The 25,687-nt window shown below is 38.8% G+C and overlaps 1 protein-coding gene across 2 annotated transcripts in view; it reads left to right on the top strand.

Annotated features, from left to right (window-relative positions):
• The window catches only part of RhoGEF3 (Rho guanine nucleotide exchange factor 3), an 831,957-nt gene that overhangs the window by 280,532 nt on the left and 525,738 nt on the right, over positions 1-25,687 (top strand). The window contains exon 1 of one of the 2 annotated variants that reach the window (XM_083115352.1): positions 6,983-7,002. The exons of the other annotated variant lie outside the window; for it this stretch is intronic. The gene's annotated coding sequence lies outside the window, so the exon portion shown is untranslated. Of the gene's footprint in view, positions 1-6,982; positions 7,003-25,687 lie in introns of those variants that run through there. 2 annotated transcript variants of the gene reach the window in all.

Genomic DNA, 25,687 nt, shown 5'->3' with positions numbered 1-25,687 from the left:
GGACAAATTGAAGTGGGGATCTGACCCCTGTGTTCCCCTCCGATTTCCATGAAACGTGGCAGGTGTATAGTGGGGCCCAAAGGAAGAAATACGTGTTTTTTTGTTTCAGCTAAAAACTGTTTTAGGGGGCGAAATCCCCTCAAATGTCAAGATGAGGACAAATTGAAGTAAGGATCTGACCCCTGTGTCCCCCTCCGATTTTCATGAAACTTCGCAGGTGTATAGAGAGGCCCAAAGGAAGAAATACGTGTTTTATGTTTCGGCTAAAAAAATGTTTTAGGGGGCAAAACCCGCCTCAAATGTCAATATGAGGACAAATTGACGTGGGGATCATCTGACCCCTGTGTTCCCCTCCGATTTCCATGAAATTTGACAGGTGTATAGACAGGCCCTATGCCCCCTGTTTCTTCCTATGCCATATTTACGTGGTTTCGGGGTCAGATCCCCACTTCAATTTCTCCTCATCTTGACATTTGAGGGGGGGCCTCTATACACCTGCCAAGTTTCATGGAAATCGGAGGGGGAGACTTAGACCTCCCTTGTAAGTGTATTAATTAATTACAAATGGCGCACGCGCGCACACACACTATATATATATGTGTGTGTATGTATGTATATTATATATATATATATGTTTATAACCAGGTAACAATATGTTATAAGCACATTCTTACTTTCCAAAGAAGCGCATGTGGGATGGCAAAACGGATCCGGATCCAAAAATACTGGATCCGGATCCGAAAATTCTAGATCCGGATCCGAAAGTTCTGGATCCGGATCCGAAAAATTTTAAGATTCGGATCCTTAGGATCCGGAACCAACCGGATCCGAATTTCGGATCCGAGAGGATCCGGATCTGGCCATCCCTACAATGGACACGTGAGAGGGAACGAGATTGTGTGGAGAGGGGGACGCGACTGTAGTTACCAGCCTTCGCAGCAGTGTGTGCTGCTTCACTCCTCCCTCCCCTTCTCTGCCGTTATGCGCTGCCTTGCTCCAAAGATTCCCGGGATAGACTATAGGTTACTTTCAAATGTTACACATAGGACAAGACAAACGCACGAGCATTGAACGATTGGACTTAAATTCAAATATGCACGTATACGCAATTTAACTTGAGAGCTACTCACCGGAAATTCCTTGAATTCCGGGAATTATGCGTGAATTTTTCTCCGTGGACATCAAAAAATGCAACTTTTATTATTCCAAGTCCCATTGAAATACCGTGAGGCACGTTTTTCACAGTTTAGCCTTTATTTTTATCGAGGAAGAAAAATACAGCTGCATGCGAAATAAAACAGAATTCTCTCAATCCTTTTACTTTGTTATTGTCCTTTGCAGAACCATCTATCTGTTAGACGGAACATTATTGCAAACTAATATAATTAAGTTGATTAGGTAAATTTGAGTTTGAAATTCTTATACAATGAACATTTTTTTGTAAATTACAATATCGCGTAACATTTGTGACTTGTGTTTGTAGGTGTATGGCGAATCTGAATATATGTATATATATATATATATATATATATATATATATATATATACAGGGTGCTCGGAAATTCCCCTTACAAACTCCTAGGGCTAGTAGAGGGGACTGAGCAGACAATATTTTGAATAGGAACTCATGTCCGGAAAAGTACCGTTTCCGTGCTACAACCATGACAATGTGTCGGATGTGCCTGTGTTGGTATGCAACCGGCTAGGCAGTACATGACGTCAGAAGATCACCTGATGACCTAAAGTGTAATCATTTATTACAACCATGTCAAATGAGGTGTTACGTAAGGTACAGAAGTGAATGACGTGTGACTCATAATACAAACAAATGTATTTGGTAACAATGCCAAGGGAACAAAGAAGAAACTTACTATTCATTGATCAACACCTGTGTCGACAGTGGAACGCAACAATTTGTAGACGTCACGTGCCATCAGGTGATCTTCTGACGTCATGTACTGCCTACCCGGTTGCATACCAACACAGGCACATCCGACACATTGTCTTGGTTGTAGCACGGAAACGGTACTTTTCCGGACATGAGTTCCTATTCAAAATATTGTCTGCTCAGTCCCCTCTACTAGCCTTAGGAGTTTGTAAGGGGAATTTCCGAGCACCCTGTATATATATATTAAATGTGTGTGTTTGTGTCCTTGAATTTTTGGAAAGTTCGCCGTGAAAACTGAGAATTGTACTTGAATTTTTATTTTATCATGGTGGCCTCCCTGTATTCCAAATCAAGTGAAATGAATATGTGTATATGCCTGGTTCTTTTCCTCGTTTCAACAAGTCTCGAAAGACCTGGTTTCGTTCTCGTCTCAATTTTTAACCTTGGTCTCTTTGGGGCTTCGACACGAGGACGAGACTTGCCTCGATACCACTTCTACTCATTGAAAGTACTTTTAGTGAGGTTCACGGCGAAACTGCAACATTCGCAATGGTGGAAGGAGAGATAGCTTAGTTTCCTGGTTTTGACACACGCCTCTCTCGTTGTTTATATCCTTGTTCACCCCCCAATCAATCAGTGTAGCGCGTGATGCAGACCAGATGAGGAACATGAATCCGTTTAATTCCCAATAATCCCCAGTTGCCTGATCAATTGCTGTTGCTGCGCATGCGCAATGGGACACAACGTCCAGTGGGCGACACACCACAAGCGCAATGGGACAGATTGGCCGCTCTGGAAGCATCTACACCACAAACAACCGTTGAAAGTTGGTCTCCTACTAATGAAGTTCTCAACTTGCATGTTAAATGTGGGAACTACACAAATATGTCACGTTTCGACTCTAGATAGCTGATATACAAGGGCGTATTTAGGTGGCCGGTCCATGGCGTTCGGACACCCTCCCCCGAAAGAACCAAGAACAAAATTTAAATAATGAAAATGAACTTCTTTAACACTTGCTATATAATCGATAGTTATTTATTTCTTCTAAACTTATTGCAAAATAAATATTATATTGGGATTATAAGGCTTTAAAGGTGCAACGACCCAAATTATGACGTAGCAAAAGATTTTATTATTTCCTTGTTTAATGTATGTACATGTTCGTTTGACCCAATGTTATTCGGTCATTGTATAACACGGGCTTATATCGTAAAAGAAGATTTCTAGTGTTATCACACGTTTAAGTATGATAATTTTCTGTGCGAGGTTGGCAACTCCGCAAAAATAAGCGGGTTGGTAACGATGGGAAAGATATGACATTACGGTAACATTAGAGTAAGCCTACGTTTGTGTTTTTTCAAGACTTATTGGTTAGTAAATCTTAAAATCTTAATCTTGTGATTATTTATTGTTTTCTATCTGTCCAAAATAGCTTCTTAAGTGAAGGATTTAAGCTTTGCAAGACATGTGCATTGTAAGATTCTTAGTGGAAGTGTCATGTTGAGTCATGAGTGCTAATTAGTTTCTAGTACAGGACAGGACAGGAGTTATCATGGCGGAAAACCCAGTGATCGAATTGGGCCGGTATGAACCGCTATCGGTAGTAAATTGAAATGCCAAAAAGCATATCGGCAGTAAAATTTTAAAATCTGCACTTATTTATTGGAGCTGATCGCACAAGTAGCTATGTAATGGCCAACAAGGTACTCACTCATTTCTCTCTCTCTCGAATATATATTATTTAAGAAATCACACAAAAAAGGATTGTATATGTGCATACGAGCATACCGGCAGTAATTTATTTCCAATTCGGCCACTGGGAACACCTGCAGTTATGCATTTGGCTGACGATGTACAATTATTGAATGTTTTTATTAAGTCAATTACTGTTAATAAAGTGTTAACTATCGTAACAGAGTATTAATTAAAGCCAGCAGGTGTAGAAGAGTTTTTCATGCTCGTAGCTGGAGACGTAGCAAAGGACAGTACCGAAAAATATTTACACACACTACTACTTATAATACGCATAAAATATTAATCAAGATCTTTTACTTTTCGTCAAGTGGATCTAACATCCTTTCTTATTATTCAGTAAATATTCTATTACTATTATATATTTGTGATTAATGTTCTTGTCAGGACACTTCTATCTATACAAATTTTGGCGATCTTAACTACACGTAGGCTAGATAATGAATAAGTGCTGTCAGGCCTGTACCTAGGAACTTTTTTAGGGAGGGGGGGAAGCCTGAAATCGTGGTGATAATTATATATATTGTGTATCTCATGAAGTATATGCCAATTATTAAATAATTAATATCATTCATTAATTTATTTATATATATATATATATATTAATAAACATATATCTCGTAAACAAATTAATTTGCTACATTTATAAACTAGCAAATTGATTCCTTTAACAACTGGTTCAAAATGTCAAGAAATTAGAAGATAGGTGAAATGTTTTTAATAAGTGTTAGATTACATTTAAATATTGCTTTTTATTAATAATGATAATTAAATTTTCATACTTTTATTGTGTTGTGTTTCTATAACGGTGTAAATCTATTAATAGTCTCTCGAAAGGAAATATTTCGTTATCAGAGTTGTAGCTAGATATTTCAGCGCCCAGAACGAGAATAGATTTTTTGCACCCCCCTTCCTTTACCTAGATGTAGCTGGCATACTTAGACATTGAAGAAATTTTATGTACCTACTCTTTTCCGACAAAAAATAAACTTAGCATTCAAGAAATGTGGCTAATAAAAGGGCAGTCGGTTTGGTTGGGCATCCCACATCATCTTCATTCAAGCAGTGTTTGTTATTGTTCAAATCTGCAAACTTGGTTGCAAATTAAAGATAACTATACGACGCACGCTTTTAGAAGCGATATCGGGTGGGGCCACACAGAGGGTGTGTGTGGCGATCAACCAATGGCAGGAGTGCAACGTTGTACAGTTTGGAGACTGCGGCCCGGAAGTTAAAAGTCGTGTTCTGCATTTTTCTTGCGCGCAAGAAGTTTTCATAAAACTCGCCACTTTAAGGTTCATCATAAGATGGGGAAAGACATTTTGAACCTGACTGTCCAAGTCCCATGAATTTCCGTCCCCTACAGCCGGAGTTATCGTTCCTTGAAGAAACAGGGGAAACACCTTTCATTTCCTTCAGCCTGTTTTTTTCGTTGCCACCGTGTTGACGCAGCTGAGTTGTTGTGCCTAAGGAAAACTGTGGGTGTTAAATTCGCCTCGATATAAACAATGACCCTTCATTGTTCTGGGCGTTCTCGAACATTGAAAGCCTGGGTCAGTTTGAGTTCAGCGTTTTCGTAGCAAGGCCGGTATAAAATTATTCGCTCATCGTTCACTCGTGGGCCACGAAGAACAGTTTGTGAAAAGATTAAATACAGCCCTTTCGTGCGAAATTATTTTAAATAATGTCACTCTCAAAACTTAGAACCAGTAGTACAGGCACCAAGGTTGCAAAATCTAATCATTAACCTCCAGGAGAGTGATTCGGAAATGAGTGAAATCAGTGACACGGAGACCCATGGGCGTCCGGGAGGGGGGGGGGGGCAAGGGGGGCCGTGGGCCCCCTGGAAAATGAAAGTCAACCAAAAATTATATATTTTTCATTAATTTCATTACAACCACAATAATATGTGTTAATTAATGCATGAATATGATATTCAAATTTAAGCAATGTTTTTGAGGGAACAACACTATTATGGATGAAAATGTGCCTTGTTTGCCCCCCCTGGAAAAAAGCACCTTCCTTGCCCCTCCCTGGAAAAACTCCTGCGGACGTCCATGCAGAGACCGAGGAAGACGACGAGAGCGGTGATGAATAAATAAATACCTTCAAGCTTCTTTCAGGTATGGGTTTCTAGTATATGCTACAGTGATATGGTATTATAATCCTGTGTAGAAATATTCACTATATTATTTCACGTTACTCATATATACCGTGCATGCATTCTCAAAAATAATGGACACATCGCGAATTTTCTGTCCTTCCCTTGCGCTAGCAGTTAGTGTGGCAACAGCGCAGTAGCACTGGCTGGGTATTGGCCGAACTCATGTTCCTTCTAAAAGCGTGCGCCGTATAGTTTCCTATTAAATTAACATGTATTTACAACCAAAGGAGGTGAGAAATGGAGGAGAAATAATAGGTCGGTCTAATTTCTGTGTACCTTGCTTGTAATGGTCTCGTTTTGACGCTACGCGCCTTCGAAAATCGGTATTTTCTATCCTGTATGTATGCAGCCGTGCAACACAAGATTCAAGCTGAGGCAAGCCAAGTGAGTGATGTTTGTGCAATTCTTCTCATCCGTAGGCCCATGGACGTCTGACATAAAGGGGGGACACTCCCACCCCGGAAAATGAATGTTCACCTAAAAATTATATATTTCACACATAATTTCATTTCAGTCACAGTAACTTGTGTTAATTATTATAAATGCGTTGAAGGAACATGATAATTTCAGACTGAAGCAGTGTTTTTTGAGGGAGCATCACAATTATGGGGAATAATATGCCTCATTTGCCCCTCTGCGGAAAAAATACCTTGCTTGCCCCTCCCTGAAAAAATCTTGAGGACGTCCATGCCTTGGGCCTGCAACCAGTAAAAGATAGTCGACATTAAATGACTCTAGAGGAGAAACTGCCCTTTGACTAAAATTTAGAATTCCACACACTATTTCTCCCTGAAGTGATTATTTATGCATTTCTGGAAATAAACATTTCCATTTCCAAGATATTTCGGACACTTATAGTTCCGAAAACTCGGACTTTTCAGAATGTGTCTAAAATGCAAGAATAAACAGTTGCACAAACATAGTACGTACATTCGTTTTTTTTTTGTCCTTCAATTATAAAGTACATTAATTTTCCATCCTTTTAAATGAGAGCTGGTGCATATCAAGACCTACAACAGTAAAGCGTAAAATTTTGTCTCATCCTAATACATTATTAGCTCATGTATGTTCAATAATAGCTTTTCCAATTAGTAAATTACTCTATAATTTATCCTTTTTTTCAGGTGAGTGCCATTGCATGATTTTACAACGGAGCTACATCTAGTGGACTTTGCTAGAACAATTAGCCCATTGGGTAAGTTTTCCTTCTTTGAATGCCTTTTATTTTTAACACTCTGCTGTCTGTTGTGAACTGGAATAAATCTTGGCTCATAACCTGTCAAGGATGATAGAAGTTAAGAAAAAGATAAAGGATTTAAGAAGATATATTGTGAATAAGACTAGTTGGAGATAGATTGTGTTTTGTCTTTGTTGAATGTCTTTCATGTAGTTTTTATAACATGAAGTTATAATTTAAATAAATGTTGTTATTTGGTTAACGTTTTGCCTAATTGAAGATTATTACAATTGAAAACGTTAACCAAATAACATTTATTTAACTTATAACTTCATGTTATAAAAACTACATGAAAGACATTCAACAAAGACAAAACACAATCTATCTCCAACTAGCCTTGTTCACAGTATATCTTCTTAAATCCTTTATCCTTTTCTTAATTTCTATCAAAGGAGGCAGTTGTGCATGTGATTTTTGGTAAAGTGAATGTGTTAATATGGACAGTGCACGTACGGTGCAAGAAGCAGAGCGTTGCTTTACAGACAATTCATATCCAATACGATAGATATGGTATTCCATGTGAAAGCGACCCTGAACCTCAATTTTTAAAATTAAATACAATGCTGCAGCTAATCATTTTGTAAGTGAACAATCTAAAATTGGTTGCTGGATAAAAATTCAAGTACGTATTATACAGGGTGGCTCAATAAGTCACTTAACACCCTCAGTACAAGGCCACTGCGGCATGGAATGTGAAAATGGCGATGACCAATCATTGCCTGGCCAAGGGGGAACCACATTGACGCCACCGACACGGTCGGCGGCCATCTTGATGTCCGCCATCTTGAATTCAACTTCAGAATTTTAAATGGGAAGGGGGTCGTGCGACATATCAAAATGGGCTAGAATTTCACGAGAAATGCAATGGTGAAGGTTTTTTCGACGTATCTTTAACCAGTAAAAAGTTATGACTGAATTCTTGTACCAATTTGCTCCTTTTCGAGGTGTTAGAAAAATGCCTTAAAATTTGTTTAGCGCATCGGTAATGCATCGAGATCAAAGTGACGTCTAGGGAGAGAAGTTCGCATGCCATTGCACACGATTTTAATCGGATACATCCATGAAGAGCTGCGCATTATAAATGGTTGTCGCAAACAATTTACAGTGTGACGCTTCCATTGAATTAAAAGTCCTTCACAGTGACAAGGCTAATGTTTATGTTCATAAGGAAGTTTATAAACAGAATATTCGATGCTTTTTATCTGATAACCCATTTTCGACAGATCAAAGCTGAATGGTTAGTGTTGGTAAGTTAATGGTGTGGCGTGCTGTGTGGAACACGATTGGTTAGTCAATTTTCCATCAACGGAACCTTAAATACTTAGGGCTACTTGGATTTGTTAAATAAACAGTTTTTTTCATCCTTGCTTATGGAAGAAGGTACTTTTTACAGAGTTTTTTCAATAGGGTAGAACACCAGAACACTTATGGGAACGTTATGAACCTGTTTTTGTCCAAAGTTAGTTATCAGATGACAAGGGTCGCATGTTCTGTTGATGAACTTCCTTCTGAACATAAACATTAGCCTTGTCACTGTGAAGGACTTTTAATTCAATGGAAGCGTCACACTGTAAATTGTTCGCGACAACCATTTATAATGCGCAGCTCTTCATGGATGTATCCGATTAAAATCGTGTGCAATGGCATGCGAACTTCTCTCCCTAGACGTCGCTTTGATCTCGATGCATTACCGATGCGCTAAACAAATTTTAAGGCATTTTTCTAACACCTCGAAAAGGAGCAAATTGGTACAAGAATTCAGTCATAACTTTTTACTGGTTAAAGATACGTCGAAAAAACCTTCACCATTGCATTTCTCGTGAAATTCTAGCCTGATTTGATATATCATATCACCCCCTTCCCATTTAAAATTCTGAAGTTGAATTCAAGATGGCGGACATCAAGATGGCCGCCGACCGTGTCGGTGGCGTCAATGTGGTTCCCCCTTGGCCAGGCAATGATTGGTCATCGCCATTTTCACATTCCATACCACAGTGGCCTTGTACTGAGGGTGTTAAGTGACTTATTGAGCCACCCTGTACATAATTAAGTTAGAAACTAGAAGGTATTTTATGTATTATTCGTTTATTTTAACTTTTTGATATTAGTTGTTTTCTATTGTGTCCCACCCATGACACCAAAAATAATTAATTTCTCCTTTAACTGTTGCATTTCCCCCTCAACTCCAATAGAATATTCAAATTAAATCATTTATTTTTCATCATTTGGCAATAAAATAAATTTATTATTAATTGAAGAGGTAGTGTTTCGTCTGTCCCATCCGTGGAACAAAATTGTTCACTTGTAGCTACAAATCTGGGAAATATTTTATGGGTAGTCATCTTTAATCAACAGTGTTAAGTTTCATACTTCATTACACAGAAACTGTAAGAAAAATGTTGCTTAACTATCAGTAGAATAGTTACTTTAATATCAAAATTGTAGTCCGTGTTCCCACCCGTGACAATTGAATGTCCCTATTCGATGAAATTAATGAAATAATATTCCATGTTCCTATTTGTCACATCGTCATGGAATTTATTACTCTGAAGAAAAGTACGTATAAATTTGTTTAAAGTCCTTTAATCTGTTACTGTGTCCAGTTAAGTTGAAAGTACTGCCAACCTTGTTTTCAAGTGACACAGTGACAGTTGATAAAAGGATTGTCACGTTTGTGATTTTCATGTAATGCCCTTATAGTAATTATGTATTATCACTCTTCTCGAGTGACTGTACCTAAACAGGAGCATGGGGCCAACGCCCACCGACCGCCGCTGCTCCCCCAAGCAGACAAAATAAAAGTTCAGATATGACATTTTTATGGTTTGTATAATAGACTGCCCCCGTGCAGAAGATATTCTCACACCCTCAGCCTCCACACGTATTATTTTCTAATGCCTTCACTGCTCTCTCTCTCTCTCTCTCTCTCTCTCTCTCTCTCTCTCTCTCTCTCTCTCTCTCTCTCTCTCAAGCGAAAAGTTAAAGTTTCACGAGAAGGCATCTACGCAGAACATGTTCATAACCCTTGTTGGTAATTTCGTAATACACATTCCAACCTACTGCTAAAATAGATATGCAGATATGGCGCTTTGAAAGATATTCAACTGGTAGAATTTATATGTCGTACAAATTATGGAACTTTTCGCTACTTCTTAAACAGTACTGAAGATGCTTTCCGAAACAAGACAAATCTGATCACAATTGACATTCTGGAATTCCTAATATCTTCGCAAGTTAAGGGGGAGGAAGTTCTTTGCAGGAATACTTTGCTATCCCGTTGTTATTGGATATAAGACAAATGTCTTAACTTAGAAGAAAATACTCCTGCTTTGTGTATCGTGCCAAAGATTTCGGCAAAACTCTTGGTCCTCTATTGATTCTGCCACGATATAGCGCGTTGATTCGATCACGTGCTTAAATGTCAGCTTTATGGAGCGGAAAGAATGATATTTTGCGCCAACATCGTGCTCTGGAACTTTCCACGATGTTTCTTTGTTTCTTTTTTTCTTTTAAACCTAAACTTTTTCTGCAAGAGAAAAGGATTGTTATATGCAAGTAGAGAATGCATGTTTCGTAAAATGCTGTTCAATATATAATAGCTCTAGTTAAAAATAATTACAATTACTTTTCCATATGTAGGTAATATTATTTTTGTTACTTTAATATACGTATATGGCTCAATTAAAAGAGCGAACTTTAATAAGGAATTTATTAATATGGAATTTATTACTCTGAAGAAAAGTATAAATTTGTTTTGTGTTATTAAGGATTCTGTGTCTTCTTCAATTGAGCTTTTTACAATTGATTATGCATTATTAGTGCACTTACTTTAGACGATTTTTTTTTCGTAATAAAGGAACTTAATTCATAACAAGCTGAAAAAAATGGTATGTAGTGTCTTTAAAGCATTAATAACAACATACAAAAAGTCCCCGACTATCACCAGTACGCTAAGTTTGTCATATTGAAAAATGGCTGACTGAAAGTTTTCACGAAATAAGGGAACTATAATTCATAACAAGGTGAAATTTGGTGCATAGCTTCCTTATAACATTAAACATAACTAGACCTCAGATTTTGGGTTTCTAACCTATTTTTCTCCTTTGCAGGTAAATACGAAATAACAAGTTATGTCAAGGTTTCATTAAAAAAACTCAACAGCTGACGAAGTATTATAGTGCCTAAAATAACTTATTTTGCTTGTTAGAACCTATTTTAGGTTTATGTGCCTAAATTAAACCATTTTTTAGGTTTTTATATTATTATTTTTTTTAGGTTGTGCAGGATTTCCATATCTCTCAGAGGTATTTACTCAGTTTGGTAACGAAACAGTTCAATGACTGGCGTGTTTGAAACATGTTTTCTGTCGATCCCCCCCCCCCCCAAGTCTATGATGTTTTTCAAAGCTCTAAACAAAACAATTTTGACGCCACTGTTACTGTCCTTGCCGCCCCTCCCTTTCCCAGTTTTGGCACCCAATCGCCTGTACTGCCTGCACAGTCCAAAATGCAAGCTTCTGCTCCATGCGGCATTGTTCACTTTCGCGTAAGTCCGGTCCTTTGTGACATTCACTCCTTGCGAAGTAACGTTTCAGTTGAAAGTTTATTAAAAGATAAAGATAGAATAAAATATCTGATTGTACCTTTTTTCATATCTTACCAAAATTTACGCATAATTCCCAGAGCCAATAATTCACGAATAATTCCTGGAACTCTAAGAATTTCAAGTAAGTAGCCACCCTGATATACCATGCAAGATGAACCTAACTCGAGGATTGCCCTGACCCACAGATTTTCAAACTCACGAGTTGATGCAAACGGGTATCAATAGAGGCACATACTTTTGGTAAATAAAAAACAATATTTCGGTGCAAACGCAGTCAATTTCGGGTTCAAAAGTGGAATATAAAATGACAATTTGGTTCTAAAAATTTTGATTGTATACCTAAATTTGACTTCAAAACTGCACTTATTGCACAAAATAAACATATCCCTTCCAAAAGCACATTTTATGTAGTTACCAGAGTATTAAGTTTTTTCCTGTGTAAAGGGGTCCATTTTTTGCTTCTCAAATATTTACAGCAGGATTGATCAACTTTTCGTGAATTGCATAACTCACAGGATAGATAATTCAAACCTCAGAAAGGGTGGCGTCTGTAAATAAACTCTAAATTTTGTCTTTAAGAGTCTATTTCGCATTTTGCTGTTCATTTCGCATCATTTCGTGACAAAAGGGTAGGAAAATGGACCTCACACTTTTCAGAAACATGAAAAATTAACGTTGCAATGTGTTATTTCAGGTTTTTCGTCAAAAACGAAATATGCATGCCTCTAGCATCACTTAGATTTCGATTCAATCTTAAAGGGAACAGCGAGGATACAAATGTGTAAAGAATAATTTAGGGAATCTTTGCAACCATATTTTCTCTTCCGTAAACTTTCCAAAAATCCATTGCTTTTGTTTTTTCACACTGACCTTCCGGTTCCGGATTTGCAAACCGTGACTGACACACGTCTGGTAGAATGCCAAGACGAAGAGGACGTAGGAACAGAAGTACATAAAAAGGGAGAACAAACGCCAGAACATAACCCTTTCGTTCTTTGTTTGGTTTTTTTACCTCGAAGCTGAGAGGATTTCTAAGTTGGCAAGTAAGGAAAAGAAAAGTTAAAAATGAAAGAAACGAGACATCTTCACGGTGGACGCGTAGATGGCACTGCTTGTTATAGTGTACTTAAAGAACCGTACTAAGTTTACGGCCCGGTTATGAAACGTAAGTAGCGATGCGTATACTGTAGAAAAATGTTCTTTACATACTTCCTCTTGTTTCTCACTTATCTTGTGCAGCGTTAAACTCAGAAAATAAACAATGCCGTTTCTCTTGATACAGATTAAAAAAAGTGCAGCTATTTTAATACATGAAGAATCAATATGAAAAAACTGCAATTTTTGGAAGATTTTAGTGTTCTTTTTTATTTTTTTCATATATATCTGACCACCACTGAATTCCTGGTTAAATTCTAGCCTGAAACCATACCCCACGTGCCCCCCTTCCCATTTAAAGAAATGAAGTTGGATCCAAGATGGCGGACGTTGTCATGACATGCAGGTAGAGAGGCCATTAAAGTTCTTATGGTATATAACCCCATACTGGCAGATAACTCAAGCATGGGAGGAATTAAGGTTTGTTCAGAAAAGGCACAATAGCTTTGGCGGATTTAGCGAGAGGGGCAAAGGGACATGTGCCCCCAAAAGCAGTGATTAAGTTCCATCAACATAAAACGAATCCTTCAATAACATAATTTTACACAGTGCCAAAGAAAGAAAGAAAAAAGTTGCCCACAAATAGGCTAATCGGTATTGGATCTATTTGAAACTGAAATATGAACCTCGGGCATCTTGGTTTTAGGTAAATATCGTTAATACTTGTACTACGATAACAATGTTAGTACACCCCAGCAGAAACAGTGGCGGCCTTGGCCTTCTGCAGAATGTAAAAAGGGTTCCCTATACAAATCGAGTTTCATAACTTTTTCCTGTAATTTTCAATGCGCTGTATCCTTACACATAAGAATGAACATACACAGTAGTCCCTAATTACAATTCAACAATACTATTGACATGCAAGAAAATCGATTTAAAGAAATATGCTATAAGTCCAGATCTTTTAATACATCAACACCAATTGTAAGAATGTTGTCTCTTGTACAGTCATGCACATTTCTGGGTTGGAACAAACTCATTGACTTCCAATAGAATTGTTACAACCCGGAAGTGTCCATGACTGTACACTTGCTTCACTTAGCCCGGCGGTTTGCTTCTTTATGCAGTGTATTTGCAAAGATACAAGTCAACCTACATGATTACATTGCAACAAAGCCATAATTTCTATACCTTCCTATAATATAATTTTCGTTCTTATTAATGAAGATGAAAAAGCTCCTAACCTTGTGTACAGTCATGGACGCCTCTGGGTTGTAAGAATCTCATTAACTTTCAATGTGATCATTATAACCCAGAAGTGTCCATGACTGTACAAAGAATGAAAAATAAGTTTATCAGTATACACGGTAAGCTTAAAATAAATAGATTAAACTCTTTATAAATCCAAAACTGTTAGTTTAATCAGGAAGCATTTAGTAATGTTTCAGAAAGTCTTAAAGTTTACGATCTCCACTTTTCGTTTGTTTTCGTGACGTCAGCATCACGTGAGCGCACTGGACGTCAGTCGAGCAATATGGCCGACATGCTGAGACGTGTTTGGGAAGAACTGGACTATAGCATTGATATCTGTCGTGTTGCAAAAGGGTCACACATAGAACATTCGTAACTTAGCCGTGTAAACTTCAGGACATACTCGTCCAACCAAATATTTCAGCCCTATAATTAAAACTCTTGTATCTGTCAAACTTTGAAACTGTCTATTTCTTTCATGCTCATCCTGTACAATGAATAAAACACACCGTATTACTAGAAGAAAGAGACTTGTACCATGATAGACATTGCAATATATTTCTGCAAAATATTGTGTGTGGATTGCGAGAATTGAAGGGGTTAACACAAGAAGGGCATATCCCCCACTTTTTTAAACTGAGAGAAATAGGTATGAAGATCCTTCTTGTACTCAGAAATCTAATCTACCATAATCTGAGTCACAGTTCATAACAGAATAGAGATTATTCTACGTATCCCACAAGCTTGTAGTTTCCATATGAGATACTAGATGGCATCAGCGTCCAACTTCAGTAAGAATATAACATTTCATAGAAGAGTAGGATTCTTGACAAAGCAGCAGGAAGTAGTTGATTAATGAATGATTTCTTGGGTTACAGTGCAATTAATGTTTCGTGTTAATTGTCATAGAGGGGAATTTTGTATCTTCTTTACATATGGAGAGCCGGTCCCAGTGGCGGAGTGGTCAGCACATCGCGCTACGATGCCAGGGGTCCTGGATTCGAATCCCGGCCTGGGCATAGATGTTTGTGAGTGTCCATTCATCAATTTCATCATGTCACCACTCATCCCCAACTTTGCAATTAACCACAGGTGGCACAAAAGCGAAGCAAATCAATCAATTATACCGGGTGTCCAAAACATCTTTCCCTGATTAAAAACTTTATTCATATCCGCTATATGCAAGGTAGAGATGTGAAAGTGGTGCCAAAATGTTGGAAAACTAACCAAGTTTCTTTGTTGCAGGTTTGAGTAACGTGGCTGTAGTGTAGCAGTGTCAGTGCCAAGAAAGCCGGAAATGTTCACAAATCAGGAAAAAGCTCAGCATGTCCTCTGGTATCAGGAGACCTGGTCACCGAGAACAGTGCACAGGAACTTTCAAATGTACAGAATTCTTTCGTCTAGAATATCTGCCATCAATAAGTTGGTATTTAAAAAATGGAATTTATCTTCATTCCCAAATCCTGTCAAGTCCAAGAAACATTGTATGGAAAGATGCCACCCGATGTCAAGAGCATTAATTCCGGATTCCTTGGCACTGACACTGCTACACTACAGCCACATTACTGAAACCTGCAACAAATAAACTTGGTTAGTTTTCCAACATTTTGGCACCACTTTTACATCTCTACATTGCATATAGCGGATATGAATACAGTTTGTAATCAGGGAAAGACTTCTGGGACACCCGGTATATGGAGCAATGGTTCTCCAATGACTGTGGCAGTGGCGTAGCAAGGGGTGGCCGAAGTGGGGTCTGCATGGGGTTGATATGAAAAATGTATTAAATAGAAGTGGGGGGAGTGATGAAAAGCTATTTTCTGTAAGGAATAAAATTCAAACATTCTGTTTTATCTGGCTTTAAATTCTAGTTATACGTCAAATCAGGGGCGTGACATACAGGCTGGCTTTCCCTAACCGAGAAAAAAGTAGAAATTATTGTCATATTTTTCATGTGAAACATTTACGCAAAAAATCACGATATCTTTCTTGGACATTTTTACCTATTTTCCTTCTCTTTTCGTCTTCTTTTGACCTTACACTCCCGATTTTAATATGTTAACAATAAATCACCTCCAACTGCCACGAAGCAAGTGTGAGTCATTTAAATGCTTGCATTGTTTTCAACTCAAGGAGAACATGGATAATATTTGCAGCTTGAGATTTCAGCTTCCGGAAAACAGAGAAACGGATTTGAAATTATTAAATATAATTTTCATCAGATAAAGGTAAAAGTTCCGCGTGCAAATAGCACCGTGCCATGAAGGCACATGTAGGGGATGTGGGGGTAGGGGGGGATTCGAGTGAGCAGAGCGAAACAGTGCACGCTTCACCCCTCCACGCAATCCCGTTCCCTCCCACGTGTTCATTGGTGGAGCCGTCTCGCGTCACTACTTTCGCAGAGATGCCCGGGAGAGAGTATACGTTCTAAATTAATGGAGCAATCCTTCCACAACACTGAAGCCTTCGTGAGCAATTAGAAATGACGAATTGCATAGAGCGCGACATATAGCTTCCTTGCCTTATACTGCTTTTCCGGATTGTCTGGAGTAGCGACGCGCAGAGGGGAAAGCTTGTGGGCGGGGCCAGACTAGGTGGGGAAGGGTGCCTGATGAAAGCAACGAAGTGCTGCGCGGTGTAACGGCCGTAAAGCAAAACTCTTTCTGCTGCCAATTTCTTCTTTTATTCTTAACAATGGCCAGTGTATTGTTTTACACAAATAACAAATAATATTGCACGTTTATTTGTCTTTTGATGCTACGAAGAACAGAAAAAAAATTAAAACAAATTTAAACATACATTTTCAAAAAACATGCAAATAACCACAAACTATGAAACACCATGTATCAAAATGTGTTTTAAAGAAGTCTGAAAAACATGTTTAAAACACTTTGTTTTAAACATTTGTAAAAAAACAAAGCCATGTGTTTTAAACTTTTCAAACAAGTTGTTCTCGAACACATTCAACACTATGAGGCACTCTCCTGAATGCAGAGTTCCCCTAGACTTGCGAGCTGACATGTTTACTACAGAACTACTGGACCGCGAATGAGCAGTCGAGTCGCCCCCTCCCGTGGATTCCCCTCCCCTTCGCGCGTTCATTGGGCGAGGCGCACACCCTTCAACATGCGCACAGAACGCGTTCGCATTCTCTTACTCCAGAGAATATAGATGATTCCACGAAACATCCTTGCACCTTAGAATCCATAGATTTGGGAACAGAGTTGCCAAATTTAGCTATTACCCCAATTTAAGTGTTGTCGTAAAGTAATTGTAAAAGTAACTGTTGATAACGTTACTTCATTGCAAAAAGTAACTTTGTTACAGTTACAGCCACTTACTTTTTACAGTATCTAGTTACAGTTAGAATTAATTTTAAACAGTAACTGTTACTTCGAAACACTGCTCTGGAGTACACAGATGACTATGCTAGGGCACTGAATCGACGTTCGCCATTTTCAGAGTTCCCCATTCAGAGACTCCTATTTACCTAGCAGCTCTCCTGAGTGCCTGAGGACTATGAATGTTTCACCAACAAACAGAAGATCCACCCCTGTGACGGAACAGCGAATCGGTCTGCCGGAATTTCGCCGGATTTTCAGGCTAGGAATCGATAGCACTCTATGAAGTTTTTCTCCGGGGGCATTTCCCCTCACACCATTTCCCGCCTTCCGCTTCATCACACTCCGCTCGCCCGTGCTGCCCTCTCGGTGGCCATCAAGGGAACTAACCAAGCGGACGGATCAGGAATTGGAGGATGGGTTGAAGTGGGACGATAGGGAAGTTGTAAGAGATTTGCATGGCCATTCTGAATGGCGGGAAATCTTTCAACGATTCCATACTTACTATATGGGCCCGTGGCGCTCGACCCCCACCGGTGTTAAATCCAGCCACTTTCCTTCAGGGGAGGGTGGGGTAGCATAGGCATCAAATTTTTATACCAATAAACAATACTAATAGTTTTAAATTGCCACTTACTTCTGATGCATAATTAAATTAAGCATGATTTGGTATTATTAACTATACCCTGTCCCAGGTATCTCTGGAGCAGGCAAACGAAAACAGTCTCTGCGCAAGTAGTGACGCGAGACGGCTCCACCAATGAACACGTGAGAAAAATCGGATTGCGTGGTATAAAACATAAACTAAACGTAACGTTTCAACCTTCACGTAAGGTCTTCTTCAGACTCTGCACCAAGTACAAATGTAACAAGGTACAAAAGAGGACAATATATATACACAAAAATACTCCCCTCCAGACTATTAGAAAGTTGTTCTGGAACATTCTATACCGCATTTGTTAGAACCTGTCCCGTTTCCCGCGCTAGGGATCGCTCGACAGTTTCGGTGCCAATGAGAAACGAGGAAAAAATCGTCTGCTGGGCAGCGAGGAGCGAATGGAAGCCAGAAGAGAGGCGCTTACGTAGACGCTGTTACCACGTTGCGTATTTTAATTGGCTGCCTGGCTTTGACTTTCCCTAGCACGGAGAAAAGCCAGCGATCAGCTAGCGCGGGAACTGGGACAGGTTGTAACAAACGCGGTATAGCAGGTGACTTTCCCTTGTCAACTGTACTTTCACCTGAAAGTCTGGATGGGAGTATTTTTGTGTATATATATTGTCCTGTTTTGTACCTTGTTACATTTGTACTTGGTACAGAGTCTGAAGAAGACCTTGCTAGATGGTTGAAACGTTACGTTTAGTTTATGTTTTATAATAAAATAAATTTCTGCCTTGGTCAGCATATTGAGTTTTTCATATCATGGAAACAAGGCGTAATGGTGTTATAATCAAATTATGAGAATCAATAAAAATAATATTATAGCATACAATAATTTACATTTACAGCAAACTAAGTTGTCTAGGCTTTCTACAGCATATCTGTGGATGACGTCATGAATGAAACTTTCTGTGGGCCCCCCCTCAGTTGAAGCGTATCCTGATCCATTCTATTTCTTACCAAAACGAACAATATTTTTCCTTCTGTTGTATCTTACGATGGGTTTATATTGACTAAGACTGCGTTCAATATCGCAAAAAGTAAGGTTGATTGATTCGCTTTATTTTACTTCGTTTCTTGTGCCACTTTTGGCTACTTTGCGAAGATGGGGAGGAGTGATGACATGATGAAATTGCTGAATGGACACTCACAAACATCCATACCCAGGTCATGATTCGAACCCAGGACCTCTAGCGATGTGCTAACCACTCCGCCACGGGGCCGGCAAGAAGCAATGGCAGTGGATTTTAAATTTCTCAGTTATTCGCGAGAAATTCACCCAACTGTTTCGGTCACACGGGGACATGTTGAGTATTGATGAGAAACGTTCTGCAATATGGAAGTAATACGTAAAAGTAACTAAAATATGTAAAATATGAGCCAAAATCTAATATATGTAAGAAATATGGAAAATAAAAACTGAATTACTCGAGTCCACATATCATGATACGCAAAGATAATACAAAGTATAACTGATTTCAGCCTCGTATATAAATATGTATTTACATATATATCCGTTCCCTGCTTATTACTATAAAAAACACAAAAAGTGCGGTTTATCGGGGGAGGGGAAACTAACCCCCCCCCCCCCCCCCAGGGCCACCTCCTGAATAATCTGTTGTTATTATTATTATTATCATCATTGTTATTATAACAAATTTGCTATCGTGATTCTTGGTTGATTGCATATTGAAATCAGTAAATAACATATATTTTTTAAAAAATATGTTATAAAAAATTGTTGCTGTTCCCTTTGGGTTTGCGGGCGCATTTGTTTAATATGGTGCTAGATAATAGTGTATTGACGTTCCGTTGCCTTAGGTATTTTTATTTTATTTGTATGTAAAGATCTTAATAGTATGGAGAAGAAGTTTTCGTTCGGAGGTCTCAATAAAATACCTGTTAGCTATAAGCCGACCATCGTGGTTGAGTGGTTAGCACACCGGGGGTCTTGGGTTCGAATCTTGGTCTGGGCATTGTTGTTTGTGAGTGTCCATTCATCAATTTCATCACATCATCACTATTCCCAATCTTCGCAATTAAGCCTTCCCGATGGCGCAGTTGTAGCGTCGTCGCCTTGTAATCAAGGGGTCCCGGTTTCGATACCCGGTGGAATCGCATAGTGGTTCGGATTCCACTTTAAACTGTAGCCCAAGTCCCGATTAGCCTTACTGTGCATAAAGTGGGCTTAAAACACCAACTCAAATATCTTCGCGATTAGCTGAAAGTGGCAGAAAAGCGAAGTAAAATAAACCCAATCAATCAGTCAATCAATGAAAGTTAGCTACAATTAATGGAACGCACACATTCGACATTATACTAACCACTTACATGTGAAAATCGTTGTTGTATCTCCATTTTGTTAATTTTGGCTGCCTATATTACATCAATATTACGAAAATTAATATGATACATGGAAGGAAGGATTTATGATAATTTTTTTGTGAACTTTTAACTCAAGTATTTGATCCCACCTAATATTTGGCGCCCCTGGTGTAGCGTGTGATAATATTACACGTTCCTCTTTTATTGTTCTCTCCACGAAAGTAGACCAGTTAAGGTCAGAGCTTCCCCTTGCCTCCTCCACACCCCTTATGACGCTCCAGGAGAACTGAGAACTCCAACCGGTATTATCCCTTACTTTGGAGGAAGCCCCCCCCCACAGGTCACTCTCGCAGCGCCTGAAAGCGCAGGTGGGAGGAAATTTGCCGGGGGAGATCAACTACCCCAAATAAAATATGACGTCAGAAACCCCATCTGAGTATAAGTAATTTTCGTATGACGCTCCAGGAGAACTGAGAACCCCAACCAGTATTTTTCCTTTGTTTTGGAGGAAGCCCCCCTACAGGTCACTCTGAATAAAATTTAAATTACCATAAATCCTTTACCACTTATGATATTTAATGTACTCTCAATGAGTTACAAACACACTGTATGTAGTTCAACTATTAATCATAGAAAAATACAAGATTCTTGTTTCTTTAACAAAGAATGCTCTAACCAGATAATGAAAACGTCACCTGTCAGTTGATGTACATCATGACGTTGCACACGATTTTTGTGTAATTTATCTTGCAACACACGCCTCACACGAATGCATGCATATTTGTACACTGTTAATTTTTGGTAGATCTACCTAATTTGCGTCGACATGAGCTCATGCTAAAAGTTTGGAAAACAACAGCTTACCTTCTGTAGCCGGGAAAAGACGCCATGCCGTTCTTCCTCTGCGGACTATTTGGGCACGATATTTTTAACATATCACTTACGCATCTTCCGTCTCCAAATCTTAAAGACGTTCCTCACCCATTGCCGGTGTGGAAACAACACTCAGTCCTTGTTTCACAAATGTGTGATCACCAAATTTTACGGGAAAAGATTATCCCTTCTCTTCACCAACAAGCTTCTTCCGCTCCATTTTTTCCAGAATCAACCCCTTTTCTTCTTTCTCTTCTTCTAACCTGTACCACCGTCTTTTTTGTACAACAGAATTAACTCGGATAATTTGTCAGTTAAAATAGTTGTATATTAACACAATACTTGTAAATGTATATGACCAAGATATTTTTGTAATAAATGATTGAACAAACTGTCTATCTTTATTCATGCGATAGCATGGAGAATATTTCGCTGTAAATTTTATAGGTTTTCGCCATCACTGCAAATTGTCCTTGCGTGCAGCCGCCGTCACTTCAAAATGTCCTTGTGCATAGCGAAAGCAAACTGTTTTTGGCGGTAAATTTTACGACAATGAGATCTTCAACAACAAGAGATTAAAATTTGTTACAAAGGCACTTGCAAAAAGATGACTTTGAATTTAACTTCAAAATAACATTCACGTACAATGTGATTAAAGAATTTTACAATTTATAATGACTTACAAATGGTGCCATCTAGCGTTATTTTCTGAACTTCGTATTGTATCGGTTTACGGACGTAAGTAGATTATTTAAATGTTCTCAACATTCATTACATTCTTTTAATATTATGATGCCATATGACAATAACCGTCATATTTGGCGCCCAACAGGGGCTAACCCTTGCCAAAGACCAGTAACATATTATGAATTATTAGGTTTGGTCAATACTATTTGACTAATCATAAATACATATACTTGTTCTTAAACAGCCACATAGTTACAGATTCATTACACTTATATACACTATATACAATTCTAATCATCATCTAAATGATTCTTTTATTCTACATGAAGAAGAAACACCGAGCCTTGCAACAGGTGCCCAACATTCCAGTACAGGATCACTTTATGCTTCAGGCCCCCGCCGCGCTATACCGAATTTTGTTCCTGAAAAGTCGCATTCCATCAGAGACTTATGAACGTTATAAAGTGCCATTTGTTTTAGAAAGGAAGACTCCCTGGGCGTATTCGGATTGTGAATATGTTTCAACATAGTTGAAAGAATGAAGGAAAATCTCAAGTTTTTGATCTCGTATGCTGGTTCGCCGCAGAATTGCATCCACTTGACCTCCTGGCCCGCCGCAGACTAATTCACACTTAACCCACACGAGACTTTACAAAACCTTAATCCTCTCTTCCCACAACCTTGCTTTGATTCGCCTTGCCGGAAGCTTCTCGCTCATCAGCAACCTCAAGTTGCTTCAGCCACTGCTCCACATTCTCTAAATTCAAACCCCTCAACTTATTCTTCCAAACCACCAACTTGTCCTCTGAGCAATTCCACAATTTACAGTTCTGAATGGATTGGTCAACTATTTGTTCCCCTGTGACACAATCTATCAACGATAGCGTAGAATCTCTGTTGTTTTTTACACAAAGATATGGACCAAGAAAGAGTTCACAATATTTTTTTATCACTTTATCCCCCAAACCGCTCAACGTTTGATATTTTACAAAGACCAAGGCGCCCTCTTTAATCACTGGTTTACCATTCTCCTTGGCATTAAACTTTATCAACTTACCCCGCCTTTTTTGGTGACTAGTCAGATTGGCCATTACCAATTTGTCATCCCATGTGACATTAGTATCCTGGGCAACTACAGACGACATATCAACCAGACGCATAGGCATGTTTAGTCTTAACTCAGCCGGAGAATAACCTGTCTGTGACGAAACAGATGCATTCAACAATTTCAATGCTTCCGGCACCTTCTCTGGCCACTTGGTATGGCACCCTCATTAAACGATTTAATTCTGAATTGTAACGCTCAACTAAATTTGAGCTCGGGTGATATACGGGAGTGAAAGTTAGTTGTACGCCCCAAGATTTCATAGCATTCCTGAATATATTTGATTTGAGCTGAGGTCCATTGTCTGAGACAATTCTTTTAGGAACTCCTAAATGAACAAAGTAAATGTTTGATAATTTGTTCACGATCGTGTAGGCATTGCTGTTAACAACCGGATAAGCCACTAAATATCTCGTCGCTGCGTCTAACACAGTGAACAAAAACCTTTCTCGTTTTGGCCCCATTATAAACGGACCCTGTAAATCGATGAATAATAACTCTCCAGGCTTATCAGTAAAATGTGACCTGGCTACAAATTTTGACGGATGTTTGTTTGGCTTAGTTCGCTGACACAGATCACAATTTTTTATGTATGTTTTTATGTCAGTCTTCATTCCACTCCAATAGAACATGCGATAAATTTGAGCTAAAGTTTTGGCCACCTTAAAGTGTCCTTTATCATCATGACAAGCTATTAAAATTTTACCGATTAATTTGACTGGGACGCAAATCCTCAAACGCGAGTTATCATGAAAGTCCTTGATATAGAGAACATCATTCCTCATACAGTACGTTTGACTCCATGATCTCGAACGAGGTTGGACTTTCTGTCCTGTTCCCATCAGGTTGTCAATAATCTCAGATAATTTATCATCTTGACTCTGTAAACTTATCAACTCTTCTTTCGTGAACACTTCCTCATCTGTTTGTGCACCAACGGATACATTTATCATAAATTGTGAATCAGAAATGTCAGGAAAGCTCCTACTAAGAGTGTCTGCCAAAATATTGTCTACGCCTTTACAATATTGAACAACGTAAGAATACTGTTGAATTTGGATAAACCACCTCGTCAGCCTGGCATTCCAAGAATGTGCTGATTCTAACCAAGTGAGGGATTTATGGTCGGAAACTACAACAAACTGTCTGCCTTTTAGGAAGGAGGAAAATTTATCAATCGTGTACAAAATAGCTAATACTTCTATTTCGGTGGAAGTGTACGATTTCTCATAGGACTTCAACAGTCGGCTGACAAAACCTAAGGGTTTGACGTTACCGTCAATAAGCTGATAACAGTAACCACCTACCCCAATTAGGGAAGCGTCTGTTTGAATGTAAAATGTTCTTTCAAAGTTGGGATAGCTCAGAGTGACCTCTTGGACGACCAAAGCCTTTAACATCTTGAGCGCTTTATCCGCTTCCATGGTCCAATGCCACTTGGTCTTTTGTTTCAACAACTCATATAAAGGGTGAGCCACAAGTGCATAATTGGGTATATACTTAGATAACCAATTAAAACATCCCAACAATCGCTGAAGCTGTTTCAAGTTTTCAGGTTTGCGTAGCTGGACTATACTTTCCACGTACATAGGATCTTTCTTAAAGCCACAGGTAGTGACTAAGTGTCCCAGAAATTTAAACTCCTGTACGGAAAACTTGCATTTCCCTAATTTTAAGGTAAATCCTGCCCGCTGCAACCTTTCCAGTACCAAACCTACATGCTTCATGTGCGATTCGAAGTCTTTTGATCGGATAATAATGTCATCAACGTACACTACTACAAAATCCATAAATGATCCAAGGACCCGATTCATGACATCAACAAATATGGCCGTGCCATTCACTGATCCAAAAACTACTCTCTTAAATTGGTACAAAATTCCTTCAAAGGCAAAGGCCGTATACTTACGACTACTTTCATGAAGAGGAACTTGCCAATACGCATTTCCCAAGTCAAGTGAGGTGAAGTACTTGCAGCCAATGAACGACGTCAACAAGTCATTAATTCTCATGGGAGCAAGTTGCATCGGTTTCACGTGGGAATTTACTTTCTTCAGATCGACACATAGACGAATATCCCCATTGGGTTTTGGCACAACTAGCAGAGGCGAACGATGTTCTGAGACAGAAAGTTCAATTACCCCCCAAGCCAACATTACATTCAGTTGTTGCTTTACCTTATCCCTATAGGCATATGGGATAGGATAATTTCGGGCCACGATTGGTTCGTCTGTGTCTACCTCCATCCGATGCACGTATTCGGTACATAAACCCGGTTTATCAGTAAACATCAGCTGGAAGTCATAGAGTACATCGATCAAACGTGAATCTAATTTTCTACCTTCATCTAAAGAGGCGTTTATTTTATTTTCAAAGTTTGATCGCTCAAGGTTCGAAGTTTCTGCCACGAAGGACATGTTGGCAACTGACAAATCTTGCTCATTAGACATTATGTCAGCAAGTGGAGTGAACTTCAAAAGTGTCCTGCCATTTGGAGTTTGGTAAAACAAAGCCTCAACATCGAAGTTCAATTCCCCATGTATACCGTATATAACATCTAATCCTAATATGATGGGTACATTTAGTTTTTTGACAACCACAAATTGCACATAAAATTCATAACTCCCTAAATTGACATTCAATCGCGTAATACCCTCTACCGATTTAGACTTCGTGCCCGAATAATCAATTAACTTAATACTT

The sequence above is a fragment of the Lepisma saccharinum genome, chromosome 30, assembly GCF_977018435.1.
Source record: "Lepisma saccharinum chromosome 30, izLepSacc3.1, whole genome shotgun sequence".
Classification (NCBI taxonomy): Eukaryota; Metazoa; Arthropoda; class Insecta; order Zygentoma; family Lepismatidae; genus Lepisma; species Lepisma saccharinum.
The sequence above is the reverse complement of the archived record's forward strand: the minus strand, read 5'-3'. Positions and strand labels throughout refer to the sequence as shown.